General features: G+C 39.8%; 1 protein-coding gene across 1 annotated transcript in view; it reads left to right on the top strand.

Moving 5' to 3' along the window:
- Positions 1-15,587, top strand: part of LOC134211866 (RYamide receptor-like) — a 654,886-nt gene that overhangs the window by 253,575 nt on the left and 385,724 nt on the right. The window lies entirely within an intron of this gene.

The following is a 15,587-nucleotide window of genomic DNA, read 5'->3' as shown; positions in this document are numbered from 1 at the left end:
TACGAGACACTGAAGACGACCACACAGTTGTGGTCGAAATACGTATCTGCAAAGATATCGAAATAATTGGTGGAATTAAATGGAATTACTTAACTCGTCTTAGACGATTCTATAAATGTGGAAACACTGCTTAAAAAAGGTCTAATACACGGGACCAAAAGGTCTGGCTGTGCCAAACTAGCCATCTTAATTAAATTAGACTGAGCCAAATGTCAGCCAATGTCAAAATATCCATTCTGCCAGTCACAATCTTCTCATTCCTCATTCGTCAGCAGCTGTCGAAACGTTATTTTCGTAGTATAACTTAAATTAAACTTTAAAAAACCGACTAAACACCTGCACTATGGTTGGTTTTTGTTGAAAAAAAGGAGGAGTTGCCACGTTGGGTCTAAGGTCGCAATTCTATTAAAAATTCAAAAAGTCAAATGTATTCACACCACAACCCGAGAAAAAGGTCATATCAAAAATATATTAACATATGTTATTATGTTATACTAAGTTTCTATAATATAATTTGATAGAAACTTGGTGCAGGATGTTGTTAAAAAATCTAAATTTAGATAAAAAATAACACTCCTTGAAATAAATAACTTTCAAATTTTGTTACAATTTTATCACAAAAATAACATATTTTGTTAGAAATTCATAACACAATCAGATACAGAATATATTATTTATTGTGCAACTGGACGGACGCTCGACAACGGACCAGATCTTTATTGTACGGCAAATCCTTCATAAATGCCGTGAATACCAGGTCCCAACGCACCAGAACAGCTTCCCTGGCAAGCTTACCAGACTGATCAAAGAAACGGTGGATGGTGCGCTATACGACGCAATACGACTCAATTCGACCCGTGAACACCGTAAGTGTGAGTTTTGTTTAGCACTGTAGAAAGGTTAATATGTGTATTTACTTAATGTCGGTCAATACGAAGACGAAACTCCAGTGCAAATGAATTACCAGTAAACTATCGTTCATTCAATCAGCTACAAAATTGAATTTTTCGCAAACATTCATCAAGCTACAAATCTATTCTCTTGATCTAAGAAAATACACTTCGGATGAAAACTGTGCCACGCATAGTTCCATTTGCGGCTTTGATGTTGAGCGAAATTTGGTCGCACCACTGAATGGGCACAGCCGGCTCAGTGCAGACAGATGGGCAGACAATGCACTCCATTCGTCCTTCTGGTTTCTTCCATCAAAACGCCATCACGTGCAAACCCCCGGTAAGCTTAGCCCATAAGGTTTTGGTTTATTAATTTTGTCGACAATGATTCGAACGTGCACGGAATAAACAACGCCAGCCCGAAGGGGGAACTTTGTTCAGGTTATAATTTGCATTCCTGCCACATCCCCCCGAGGCTCGGCGACATGCTCAATTTCACGAAATGACCCTTGTTAAACAAAAGGCAAAATGACAACGCAACAGTCGAGTGGACGCCGACATCTGGGTTATTCAGACGTAGGGGGATGCGGTACGGGTGAGGAATTAAAAGGATGGACTTCAAAATCTATCTATCCGTGTGTCAAGTGGAAAACTTGATACTAAATTTCAGTTTCTGTTCCCAAGGAAATTCATCAATTAGGACTTCTAAACCAATTCCTAAAGAAAATCATTAGTTAGAACACAGTTTAATTAGGATACTTCTCTGTAACTTAGTCATCCTAAACGAAGTGATTTGAAATATCGCATACCCCCAGCAACGGCAGGTTGCACGGGACTGGGTTAGGAAGATTCGCATGCTCGTCCGCAATTCACAAACGAAAGCGAGAGCAATCATGAGTGGCGGCGGGAGTAGTGGTGGCCCACCACCAAACCCCCATCAGCATCGGGTTAATAGTTGGTCATTTATAGTGATTCCAATTGCGTGATGCGGCCTTTCGTGCGGGTCACGTTTTTTCTCTGCGTTTGTTGATTCTTTTTCCCCGGCGCCCACCACGGACCGCACCCACCCGTAGTCGGACGGGACAGATGGCTGCTTGCATGGTTCCCGATGTGTGAGGACACTACGCGCATCACACCGACGAGGGACCCGGGAGGAGCAATCAGAGAAATCTTGAAATCGTATCACCCCGGGTTCAGGTTCCGACTGACAAATTGGATCCATCGTGGAGAGGTGCTTCCAGTAGTCACGAAAGGGATATAAATCGCGAGAGTGGCTTCTTAATGTGACGTGTTATTGCTGTAATTTCATGTGCGAGGAAGTTCGGTTATGAAATTGGGCACGTTAATTAAGTACTCGATGGAAGATAAAATAACATTCACACAACGCTGTGACGGAAGTAACAAACAGGCAACAATAATAAAGTCTCGGCTATTTTTTGAATCGTTTTACGTTATGCAATTTAAGGAAAACTATAGTCAAGAAAAAAAAAACAATCGATAATACATGTAACTTTTATTGATAATAAAAATTCTTTGAGAAGTTTTTAGACCAGCCATGTTGTATGCTGTGCCAATATGGACTAGTTGCTGCAGTACCGAAAAAAAAGACACTTCAGAGGATTCAAGTCTTAGTATTAAGTCAAGGATGTTATCGATCATTTAGTAGTTTGTCAATAACTCATCACAGAAGCTTATTTTCAAAACGTGTTGTAAGGTGGACTTGTAGTGCGAAGGTTTTTCTGCAACTCTGCCTAACAAGTTGATGTTCGAATTCCACAATTGAAGGAATTAAGGCGCTAGCGGCAGTAACTCATACTAAATGATAATAAAATTTCAATCATTTAGTATAAGTTACTGTTACTAGCGCTACAGGTCCGTTATTAGTGCAATTCAAACAACGAACCGTTCGGCAGAGTTGTAGATAAACCTGTAGATAAACACATTTTGAAATTTAGTCTCTTAAGTGAGGTATTGACAAACTACTAAATGATCGAACGCAAATTACTGAATGATCGATAACATCCTTGAGTTAAGTTTAGTTTAAGTTAAAGTGACCTGATTTTTCTTGAGCCAATCCGGGACACCTTATGCATTATATATTTATTTTGAAAGCATATCAAATCGTTTCCTCCTATCAACCTTCACCACCCATTATGACGTGAATTACTTGATTTCATAGAAACAAAATGTATTCCCAAGTCTATAGATTTTTCAAAAATATTTTAGAAATAAGACATTTTGCAAAATTTGTATATTGTGGCCGTGCGGTTAACGATTCTGGTCGTATGAGCTTGTTGTGCTGTGTTTTATGTTGAATATTATGGGATGAGGCTCCCACTCAAGTCGTGAAAACCCTTCGAAAATTTAAACATTCCAAACTAGTCTAACGGGCTTTGTCAGTTGTCATTCGCCTTATATAAGTTATCTGTGCATGTTTGGTTAATTTTGTCGATTTTTGAACTTTGCAGATTTAACCCATACTGTCCAATCTACATATATACATAAAAATGAATTTCTGTTTGTCTGAACCTTATAGACTCGGAAACTACTAAACCGATCGGCGTAAAAATTTGGTTAGAGACCCCTCCCCACTTTGGAAAGGGGGGCTCCCATACAAATGAAACACCAATTTCTTCATAACACGAGATCTAATCAGAGAATAAACCAATTTTAGGCGAAACGAAGTTTGTCGGGTCTGCTAGTAAATAATAAATAGGACAGCTCTTCTAAATGGTTAGTGAGCTTTGCCTAACCTCCAGGCGTGATTGGGATAGGGATGCTCCAGATCTTATATATTTTCTGAAATCCCATTTGTTTTTCAACCAACATAGTCAGGGAAGTCTATCATCATTTCCAAGGTTTATCAATGAGGTCCTTGGAGAACAGAATAGGGATCTACGAGGGAGACGACAATCATCTCGTGAGAACATGATTCAAGATTCAAATGATTCACGAATTTCTTCATGAAAAGCATAGGAAATTCTTCAGAAATTCTTTTGAGAACTCCTCCAAGAATTCACTCTAGAAATAAATTAGAAAATTACACCAGAAGTTTTTTTTGACAGTCGTCCATGAATTTCTTCGGAAAATTCTCTGGAAGGCTCTTTGGAACTTCCTCCAGGAAATTCTTCGGAAATCTTTTTGCAATTTTGTTGGAAGAATTTTTCTGAAAACTTATTGAATAATGAATTAGGAATGAATAGAAATTTTCGGACAAGTTTCTAACGGAAATTACAAAGGAATTTACAGATGAAATTCTCGAAAGAACTCTTTAAGTAACTTCCAAATGATTCCTAAAAGAAGTTTCGAATGAATTTTTGAAGTGATTCCCGAAAAAAAATATTAAGAAATATCCAAAAGTCTCAAGGAATATTTAATTAAATTTCGAAGGAATGTCCGAAGAAGTTCCTATACAAAAATTGAAAGGCTTCCTGGATGAAGTTCTAAAGCAATGCCGAAGGAATTCCAAGATTTTTTTCCTTAGAATTTCCGAAGGGATTTCTTTAAAAAATACTGGAAGAATTTCTTCAAGAAATTCCTGAATTAATTGCTGAATGAATTTCTTTAAACTTCTAAATTTCTTAAAAGTTCTAAGGAATTCCTAAACCAATTTCCGCAGGAATCCCTGGAGCAATTTCCAAAATAAATCATAAAGAAATTTCCGCAGTAATGCTTTTCCTTTCGGAAAGTTTCCCTGGTAGGTATTTCCGAAGAATTCTCCGTATGAATTACGAACAAATTTTCAAAGGATTTCCTAAAGGAATTTCTAAAAGAATTTCGAACAAATTCTGAAAATGTTTTGTTAAAGAAATTTCGAAGAAACCTGTAGATGAGTTCCCGAAGGAATTTTCGAAAAAAACTCAAGACGCAAGTATTTTCTTACGAAAAAGGTCAGGAGGATTTTTCTTACAAACTTTTGGATAAATTCATGAAATATTACCTGAATGAATACTGGAAAAATTTCCTAAAAAATTATTTCTCAAGGAATTCTTGAGAATATCCGAAAAAATATTATAATAGATCGGCTGCAATTCCGATATTTTTGGGTTATTCCGATATTTGGGTATATTCTCCTGGGATTCTTACGTAAAACCTACCGAAAGGCCCCTGTATCTTCGTAATTTCTTTAGTAAAACCATGCTAAATTACTTTGAAAATTGCTGCAGGAATTATTCCGGAAATTTTGTTGAAAGAATTCTTCCGAAAATTTATTGAAGAATGAAATGGGAAATCATAAAGGAATTTTCGAAGAAGTTTCTAACGGAAATTTAGAAAGATTTCCTGAAAAGAATTTCTAAAGAAATCTCTAAGGAATTCCCAAAAGATTTTCCTAATGAAATTCAAGAAGGATTCACGATTTATTTTTTTCAAGAATACCTACCTTTCGCTAAGAAAATTGTTTTTCGAAAACTCTTCAAAATACTTTGAAGAGAATTCATTTTATGAATTGCTTTGTAAACTGCTTATGAAATTGCATCAAATTTCTTAAACAAATTCTTCCAGTAATTCCTTAATAAATCCCTTTCGAATTTCTGGGAAGAAATTCTTGAAAACTTATTCAGAAATTTATTAGGAAATTCATTTAAAAAAAACTTTCAGAAATCATTTTCCTTAGAAGCCCTTCCGAAAATTCCTTTAGGATTTCATATATCTTTCTTTAATAAATTTCCATAGGACATCTTCAAACAAAATTCCGGAATTACTCCGTGACTCTGGAGGATAATACGAAGCAATTTCAGGATGAATGTCAAAAGGTATTGCTGGAGGGAATTTCTGGAGTGAAAAGAATTTCTGAAGAATTTTCAGAAAAATGTTTAAAAGGAATTTCTGGAGAAACTTTACAATGAATTCTCGAAGAATTTCCTTCAAAAGGGAAAACCTGAAAGATTTTCGCATAGATTTTGAAAAAGAATGTCTGAAGTATTCCTCTGCAGGATTAATCAAAATTGACAGAAAATCAGTTGTTTTTCTCAGAACAATTTGGCATATAAAAAAATGATTTGGTGGGTCACGGGACTCATCGTGCCAGTGACTGTTATCTGTGAAATTTTATGAGCGAAGGCCTCCAAATCAACCAGCATAACGATGAACTTCAAGTGGAAAACACTCACATTTAGTGATTATAATTTCAAGAGTAAATTCAATTTTATTTCCCTCACAAAATAATTGAACGCTCTTCCATAAAATTTAAAAAGTGATATTTGGCGAAATGCTTCACACAAAGCGTAGCATTCCATTTCATTCAATACGTTGTAGACTATCCAGCACATTTTTGCCTTTCTCGTACCTATAACAAAGCTGTACCGAATGCCCATGATTTCACTCCAAATCGAACTTTTTATAGAAGGCTTGAAGACCCATAGTGTTATATGCAGGGGAGAACAGTCCATAATGCACCCCTGGGGCAAAATGGCCTCACTCATTAAACCACTCATATAATCTGTTGTAGGACATTTATGAACGCATATTACCATTACAATTCATAATTAGTTATCCATTAATGAGCTCCATTGAAAAAAAAAAAAAATAATAACGATTAACGATAACGATTAATAACGATTAATTAAATTAACGATTTGCGATTTTTCCACCTCACCCGTAAGATTGTAGTTCAATCCATTAAAGAAAAACAAACAACCATTCACCATTATTTTACATGCAATTGAGTCACTTTACATAACCATTCGGGCGTTTTGCCCCAGGCCTATTTTCGATTTTTTTTTAAATTCGTTAGAAAGTCATTAAAATTTTATTGGTTTGAATAGGAGATCATTGTGAAATGTAGCTGGGTTTGTAAATTTTGCATCTACACTTTTTTTTCGGGATAAACCACTGTTCCATTTCATTGAACTTTTGTAGTATACCCGTGTCATTTGTTTAGTGCACGTCTTTCTGCTCCATTTCTATTGAGAAGAAATGAAGTAGGGTAGAGAACCATTTGGGCAGCACCCCCTATTCCCGTCAGCAACGTTCATTACTCGAGCGCATAAAAATCGAATTGCTTATTTTTTAGTACATGGTTAGTTTCTGTCGATATCTAGTGATGTACAAAAAATCAAGCTATTTGGTTGGAACGCGGTCGAGTTATGAACGATGCGGGCTGGAATAGGGGGTGCTGCCCAAATGGTCCCGCTCCCTAGTCGTTTTTTATTCAGATATTTCCTCAAGCTTAATCTAAGGCCTCTCTAGATTAAGGTACCGCTAATTATACCATTCGAGAAATGGCTTATACCAACTTACAAAGGCGCGCTCCTCAATCACTTTCGGCTAAACAATGAGTGAGATAATATTGATTTTGACCATGCATCGGTACTGAAGTTGAAACATATTTTTGCTTCTTCTTATTTATGAGTTTCGAATTCGTTTTTGTACTGAGATCTGATTTCATTGCGTTTCGGCATTTCTGAATCTCACCTTTACACAGAGCTCTAACCAGTCAGAGGGTTCAGCAGATCCACCAAATTCGTATCCGCTTCTTTTCAAAATAATCACTGGAGCTTAAAGATTCATGTCGTCAGCTTCGAAACCAGCCTAAGATTGAGATACGTTTTTATAATTTACTCCATTGACTCCATCCAAAAATAGGAAAAAATGGGTAATCTAAAAGCAAATTATAGCCGTTCCATACTCTTCCGACCATCACTCATAAGTATTAACAAGAATAGTAAGAACTAGAGCACAGTGTGGTAAATCTTACTCCGTAATGCACCACGAAAAAGTGTCTACCCAGCATTACAGGCTCCGTTAACTGCCTGGCTAATTGTTTCACCCCCCAGGCCATTCATCCCCTCGGTACGGGTCGCCTAACACCTTGGGATTCGGGATTAGGGGCCGTACACATATTACGTAAGCACTTATGGGGAAACAAAGCCTAGTTGATCACTGTTGCAATCGATATCGGATTCGGCGGATATTCCACTTTAGTTGCGTCTAAAATGCGTTAGTAAACGCCGTATTGTAGGCAATTATCGTTGGTATGTATCACACTATGACGATAGTATCGAGAAATGCATAATCACTTTTATGTGGACTAATATGGGGCTCATAGGTTCCCCCAAATACACGCGACGCGATTCTATAGCTTGGCGACTGCGATTCTGTCGCCGTTGGTATGGAAGCGTGATTGGAACATTGCCTGCAGCGACCTAACGATAGAATCGCAGCGACTAGCTGTCGCCGTCGCGGCGATGGAATCGCTTAGGTTTGGGGGAGCCTTATATCGACAACGTCTTTGCATCTTTCTTCTACCTATAGCATGACCTACTTCGTTACATCGCACATGATCCGCCACAGCTTTTCGAGAAATTTGCTCAAAAATATGCCCTGCTGGTGTCGGCATCTGACATTTGAGCAAGCTTTAAATAAAGCACCGCAATTAATTGTTGGATATATTTGATCGATTTTTTGTCATCAAATACTCTACGTGTTTTACAACACATTGATGTTCGCCTGTCAATGTCTCTAGTGAATATTAGCCAGTATCATTTTTCGTATGAATCCCAATCGAGTGCAATTCCAACAGCCAATCGCGATGATCAACTCCGACCCTACACTTATTTTAGTTGCTGATTAGTAATGGATGCTTTACAGTTTGTTTAGGTACTTCATCTTTCTCGCGCCGTGCTACATTTTGTATTGGCTCAATGTAATTGAAGTTGGTTTCAATTGTAGGGGAAGTGGGGGTAGCACGCCCATAGGGGTTAAAACGCGCCACCCCTGAATAAGGTTAAATATCCCCATTTTGATTATTTTCAATAGTCTATACGATAAAGCAATGAAAAATATTGCCATTGGATACATATAGGGGAACTGCTCCTTGAATTCATACCATGTACCCAAATCAATACCATTCGAAAACAAAGAATTGGTGCGCTAATTGTTTTGTTTCTCATTTTTGTGATTTTTTTCAGCAGTGAGCACGCAGGAAAACAACAAAACACGACACAAATTGAGCCTAAATTGCCTGTTTTGCGAATGTTATTGATATAGGAGCATGTTATTAATAATGGAACAGATACCCTATTTCATGATTTTTCTCTAATTATACATGAAAAACTCGAAAAAACGATTTTTGCGTGTTTTGATGCAATTCTAGCTCGGTGGAATTTAGTCTTTCTGTCGCTGTTATACATTGATAAATTAATAATTGAGCCATGAGCCATGCTGCTTACTCGTGTTCTTTATGTTCCACACGAAATCGTCGTCAAAAATTGTTTTAAAACGATTTTATGGGCCTTCAAACTTCTGAGGTCGGTGTGAGGCATTACGCCCATGCTCATTTCGTATGACCGAAACAGCTGAAACATTCGGTTAATTACCTTAATGTAGGCAATTAAAATGAAAATCAGTACGATAAGCACATGCGCGTTTTAACCCATCCACTGGCGCATCTCACCCCGCATGGTTTCAAAATCATTTTTTTTCGGGTGCTTTTAAAAATCAAATTTCTGTGCAATAAAATGGACAATTAGATATCTGTTATCGGTAGTCAGTCGCAGATATGCTGTTCTTCAGTATGCGCTGATGAAAACTGGCTGAAATGGTGGTTTCATTGATAAAAATGGCATTTTCCTTAACGTGGGCGTCCTACCCCCAGTTCCCCTAACACAAGTATTGTCTTGCCATTTGACTATCGAGACTTGGTTTTTGGTATCATATGAGCCGCTCGTTGTGGGGCCTTCCTTAGCCGTGCGGTAAGACACGCAGCTACAAAGCAAGACCATGCTAAGGACGGCTGGGTTCGATTCCCGGTGCCGGCCTAGGCAATTTTCGGATTGGAAATTGTCTCGACTTCCTTGGGCATAAAAGTATCATCGTGCTAGCCTCATGATATACGAATGCAAAAATGGTAACCTGGCTTAGAAACCTCGCAGTTAATAACTGTGGAAGTGCTCAATGAACACTGAGCTGCGAGGCGGCTCTGTCCCAGTGTGGGGATATAATGCCATTAAGAAGAAGAAGAAGAAGATGAGCCGCTCGTCATAATCCACAGTGCTTTACCAGATTGCAGAGGACTTTGCGCCACTATGTTCTTCCTCATAGTTCCAGCTGCGCTAAACTTCTTGTCTTCCAGCTCAATCACTAGCTTGTGGTTGTTGAAGAAAACTCCAAGATCTGAACTAATCATACTCGCCTTTTTTCAAGTAAAATACTTCTTTGTTTTCGATACGGATTACTACCTACCAATAAATAAAGAAATTTCCGTTAGAATCGAATTTTATTTTTTATTTCGAAAGCTCATTTGCCGACAAAGCGTTACAGCGCCGAAATAAAGTTTTTGATACAACTTTTTATGATTGTTATGCAATAATGTTAGTTTTAGGGAACCGAAAGACTCGCTGTTTGGTTGAGGTTGTAACAATTAAATGCATCAAAAAATGTAAAGGTACGAACACTTTGGATGTTCCATTAGATGTGACCACAAATTTCGAAAACAAAATTGGGGTGACAAAATCGGACCATAAAACTGTAAATAAATAAATAATGAAATGGATAAAAAATATTTTTTTCTGTTAAATCGAACCCACGAAGTTTTGAATATACAAACTTCGAATGTAAATTCATGAATGACTGAACAAGATTGACAGAGTAAGATTGGTATTCTAACAGTTTTTTTTCTCCTTTTCCAGGTTTGTTTGCTCATTAAATCAATTCTATAATGCTTTACAGGTAAGTAATAATATGTGGGCAGCATTTCTCTCGAAATCGGCCTGTTGGGTTGATTAATTGATATTATCCATATTAATAATCAGATGATTTGCTCATTACAGAGCAAATTCGATTTAAAACTTGCAATGTTTTCAAAGGCCAAATTCTACAATTTAAAATAGTGCAATATATTACCATAGAGAAGCGGTACCCCTTTGAACTTTTGCATTAATTGAGGTACCCCCTTTTTTGCTGTAAATAAAAATAAGTGTAACTCTTAGGATATATGAAAAAATTACCTTAAAAACTATTGGCATATATGGCTCTCCATAGAGTTTACTGAAAATTCCATTATTCCGTTAAACTTTTCAATTCAAATTAAATTTATACATCAAGCTTCTTACAGAACTTTTATGATTATTGGAGGCCTCTGACCCTTTTTAAGTAGGCTACCGCGCCTCTTGAAAAGAGGCTTCAGAGCTTCTTGAAGAAAGGTTTACACTCCTCTCAAAAGGTAGCTTCTTGAAAGGAGGCTTCCGAGCCTCTTGAAAGGAGGCTTCCGAGCCTCTTGAAAGGAGGCTTCCGAGCCTTTTGAAAGGAAGCTTCCGAGCCTCTTAAAAGGAGGCTTCCGAGCCTCTTGAAAGGAGGCTTCCGAGCCTCTTGAAAGGAGGCTTCCGAGCTTCTTGAAAGGAGGTTTCCGAGCCTCTTGAAAGGAAGCTCTGAGCCTCTTGAAAGGAGGCTTCTGAGCCTCTTGAAAGGAGGCTTCTGAGCCTCTTGAAAGGAGGCTTCTGAGCCTCTTGAAAGGAGGCTTCTGAGGCCTCTTGAAAGGAGGCTTCTGAGCCTCTTGAAAGGAGGCTTCAAGCCTCTTGAAAGGAGGCTTCTGAGCCTCTTGAAAGGAGGCCTGAGCCTCTTGAAAGGAGGCTTCTGAGCCTCTTGAAAGGAGGCTCTGAGCCTCTTGAAAGGAGGCTTCTGAGCTCTTGAAAGGAGGCTCTGAGCCTCTTGAAAGGAGGCTCTGAGCCTCTTGAAAGGAGGCCTGAGCCTCTTGAAAGGAGGCCTGAGCCTCTTGAAAGGAGGCTTGAGCCTCTTGAAAGGGAGGCTTCTGAGCCTCTTGAAAGGAGGCTTCTGAGCCTCTTGAAAGGAGGCTTCTGAGCCTCTTGAAAGGAGGCTTGAGGCCTCATGAAAGGAGGCTTCTGAGCCTCTTGAAAGGAGGCTTCCTGAGCCTCTTGAAAGGAGGCTCTGAGCCTCTTGAAAGGAGGCTTGAGCCTCTTGAAAGGAGGCTTCTGAGCCTCTTGAAAGGAAGCCTGAGCCTCTTGAAAGGAGGCTTCTGAGCCTCTTGAAAGGAGGCCTGAGCCTCTTGAAAGGAGGCTTCTGAGCCTCTTGAAAGGAGGCCTGAGCCTCTTGAAAGGAGGCCTGAGCCTCTTGAAAGGAGGCTGGAGCCTCTTGAAAGGAGGCTCTGAGCCTCTTGAAAGGAGGCCTGAGCCTCTTGAAAGGAGGCTTCCTGAGCCTCTTGAAAGGAGGCTTCTGAGCCTCTTGAAAGGAGGCTTCCGAGCCTCTTGAAAGGAGGCATCTGAGCCTCTTGAAAGGAGGCTTCTGAGCCTCTTGAAAGGAGGCTTCCGAGCCTCTTGAAAGGAGGCTTCCGAGCCTTTTGAAAGGAGGCTTCCGAGCCTCTTGAAAGGAGGCTTCCGAGCCTCTTGAAAGGAGGCTTCCGAGCCTCTTGAAAGGAGGCTTTCGGGCTTCTTGAAAGGAAGCTTTCGGGCTTCTTGGAAGGAGGCTTCCGGGCCTCTTGAAAGGCGGCTTCAGGTCCTCTTGAAAGGTGGCTTCGGGGCCTCTTGAAAGGAAGCTTCTGGGCCTTTGAAAGGACGCTTCCGGGCCTCTTGAAAAAAGGCTTCCGGGCCTTTTGAAAGGAGGCTTCCGGGCCTTTTGAAAGAAGGCTTCCGGGGCTCTTGAAGGAGGTTTCCGGGCATCTTGAAGAAGACTTCCGGGCATCTTGGAAGGAGGCTACCAGGCCTCTTGATAGGAGGCTTCCGGGCCTCTTGAAAGGAGGCTTGCGGGCTTCTTAAAAGGAGGCTTCCGAGCCTCTTGAAAGGTGGCTTCCGAGCCTCTTAAAAGGAGGTTTCCGGGTCTCTTAAAGGAGGCTTCCAAGCCTCTTGAAAGGAGGCTCCCGGGCCTCTTGAAAGGAGGCTTCCGGGCTTCTTGAAAGGAGGCTTCCGAGCCTTTCGTCCTTCTGATCCCGCCTTTCATACACTGTTCTGGTTACGCATGTCAGGATTCTATTGGCTTTGATTTACTGATCACAATGCGTATTAGTGGCCGAATATATCATTTGGCAGAATAGACCGGATAGGTCATTTGGGAGAAAACGCCGTTTGGCCAAAATAACCACTGTGAAAAGTGAGGAATGGGGAGCGAGAGTGAGGCCTTTCACTCCTAACTTTTCACAGTGAGAAGTGAGTAATGAGAAATGAGCAGTAAGAAGTCAGACGTCTGATTTCTTCTCACTTCTCATCTCATTGCGAAAACGCAGAAGTGCGAAATAAGATGTGGTGAAATGATGAGTGATGCGTCTCACTGGTCACACTTCATTTCTCACTTCTCATTAAAAGTAAGTAAAGTGTTGACCCGATTTTATCACTCTCCGATTTTGTCTACCCCCGATTTTATTACTATTTCGACCCGATTTTGTTACCCCAAAATTTTTTGAAGATTCCAGTCGTTTTTTGTAAATAACACCCCAAACAACAATGATTTTCATGAAATAACTTTAACCGCCTGTGGTTTATTATGAATTACTTCTGAGTAACTGTGAAGGATTCTGTAAGGATTTTCGACATGAACTAACGGGTACCGTTTACGTATTTTGCTTTTCCAAGGCAAACGCTGAATTCATATTTGTGAAATTAATTTAAAAAATTAGTCCAAATTTTTTTCCGATTTTGTCGCATACCGTCGTCGAAGGTGACAATGGGTCAAATGGGGGTGAGAATGAGTCACTGTTTCAACCACTTAGAATGCTTGTAGATTGGATTGAATGCATCTGAAGGCAAGAAGACTAAAATATAAGAGACCTTTTTGAACGATTGCTGCTCTACGACCTCTAGACTGCCGGTGAAAGCGATGACTCATTCTCACCCCCAGGCCCATTGTCACCCCCAATGGCGGTATCATATATTTGTTTGCCCATCAGGGGGTGATAAAATTGGGATATTACTGCAGAGCCTTACTTTGCATTCATCATTTCTTGTTTCTCACTTCACACTAGGAAAAAGGTGAAGTGAGAAATGACACCGCTTCACCACCACATGACACGTCGTCTCACTTCTCAATGTTCACTTCTTATTAAAAGTGATTAGTGCGAAGTATGAAGTGATAGGTGATAAATGAGGAGTGAGAAATTCTCACTTCTCATTACTTATTTCTTAGTCCTCCTTTCTCACCCCTTTTTTTTCTCGCCGTGAGAAGTGAGAAATAATTAGTAAGAATTGATAAGTGGGACATCTTACTTTTCACTTCTCATTTTGCACTGCTCACTTTTCGCAGTGAGAAGTGATAAATTATGAGTCTGAAGTGAAACTTCTCATTTTTTTGACACTTTAATAAAAAAAAGATTCAAAAAAATGAGAAGTGGTACGTTAAATACCTATTCGGCCAAATGATCTTCTTCTTCTTCTTCTTCATTGGCATTACATCCCCCACTGGGACATTTCCCCCTCGCAGCTTACCATTTGATTTGTTGGGCCAAGGGGCTTTTGGCTGAATAAGTTTCGGCCAAACGGCTCTTCCCCATCAACATTGAACAGCCACAATTCATGTGCTTCAATTTTATAATTATTGACATCAGTAAGAAGCATCTAGCGTATTGAGTAAAGAATTTGTTACTGACTACTATTTAACTGTTAAGAAATTAACGGATGACTGATTTTTCCATTGTTGTTACAAAAGTGCCTTGCTGCGTACCAGTTACAAAACTGATATAATTCTCGTTTCGCTTTAAATGGCTTTATTTCATTTGTGGTGAAAGTTCATGTCGGCATTAAAAATATGTCCACTTTATTTGTCGTTAACTTTATCCTGTTTTCACTGCCAGCAAGTTTTTTGTATAGGGCTTGATAGGCATTTAATATTTGATTGTTCAAAGTTGCTTCCCATCATTCCATACCCAATTATCGGCTCTGACATATTTTGTTCATAGGTCCAGTCCAGATAAGATCCAAGCTATTCCCCTCCATCTTATATCATTTTTCACATATTGATTGGTGTTCCCGGAATATTGATTGCTGTTATTTCTCGCAATCTAATACTACCAGAAATCGATACAACGTCGTTTTCTGCGATTTCTTTTTCGTTTATCAGCCTTTTTCCACCACTCTCGGCCAATATCGTCTTTGTCATGTTTTCCCACTGCCCCATCTCCGAACGTGACTTATTGCCGTTGGCCGGATTTTTATGGCCCAATCATCCTCAGATATGGACGACGACGCTCGCTGTCACTTGCTGATGCAACACATCAAAGGCTCTTCGCGAGGAAACAAGTTCCATTCAATTGGACGACGACGATGTCACGTCTTGAAGGAAGAGTTTGGGTCAATACGATGATGGTATGGTTGGGGCGGTCGCATCTATCGTTTGTTAAATAGGGCAGCGATGATTTACCAGCATTTCCTTCCCAAGAAGGATTCAATGACTTGACAATTTTCGGTTCGTTTTATGAAGTCATCATCCCATCCTGCCCTCGAATTACTTCCACCAACCGTGTAACGAACTACAGAACCCCGCTGCTCTGCGCCGTCGGATGATGCTGCACGACGGTTATATTGGAAATCCGTGTTGAACCTTACCTTGAATCCTTCAATGCAGGATCATAAAGTTTGCGATTTTAATGGAACTCGGATTCGTCTCAGCTGTTCTGTTAGTCGTCCATGCATTCGTTTCCCCATAAAGCTGCTCCCTACAGACCAGATTGATGTGTCAACCCGTCGCACATGGGTATACGACTGCAGTTGCACTTTTATTTATTGCCCACAGGCGACTGTCCCATCCTTGGGCCGC

Source organism: Armigeres subalbatus, chromosome 1 (genome assembly GCF_024139115.2).
Source record: "Armigeres subalbatus isolate Guangzhou_Male chromosome 1, GZ_Asu_2, whole genome shotgun sequence".
NCBI classification, from domain to species: Eukaryota; Metazoa; Arthropoda; class Insecta; order Diptera; family Culicidae; genus Armigeres; species Armigeres subalbatus.
This window is presented reverse-complemented; position numbering and strand designations above follow the sequence as displayed.